Raw genomic sequence first — 365 nt, 5'->3', positions numbered from 1 at the left:
ATAATTCTCAGTTCTGACGTTTAATATCAATAATAAACTTAAAAAAAAAAAAAAAGTTCTGATAGTAATATTATTTTATTCAAGTATTTATTCAAAATTTCTTTCATGAATATTTAGTAATAATTTATATGGTGTAAAAATGCAAAAGGCATTTTTATGTTAAGTTTGTGTTGCACTTGAAGTTTTGCGAGGGACTTGTAATAACTTTTGCGCCCGTTGTCGTCCCCCGAACAAAGCCTCAGAATTCTCTCTTCTTCGTTCAGTGTCATTTTCTTTAATACACTTTACAGACAGTTCCTTTGCCGTATTTCGGCGAAATCGCTATAATGTCTTTTGATATTTTGTACAATAATTGTTATGAAACC

Source organism: Penaeus monodon, chromosome 28 (genome assembly GCF_015228065.2).
Source record: "Penaeus monodon isolate SGIC_2016 chromosome 28, NSTDA_Pmon_1, whole genome shotgun sequence".
Taxonomy (NCBI): Eukaryota; Metazoa; Arthropoda; class Malacostraca; order Decapoda; family Penaeidae; genus Penaeus; species Penaeus monodon.
Note: the sequence above shows the minus strand (reverse complement) of the source record.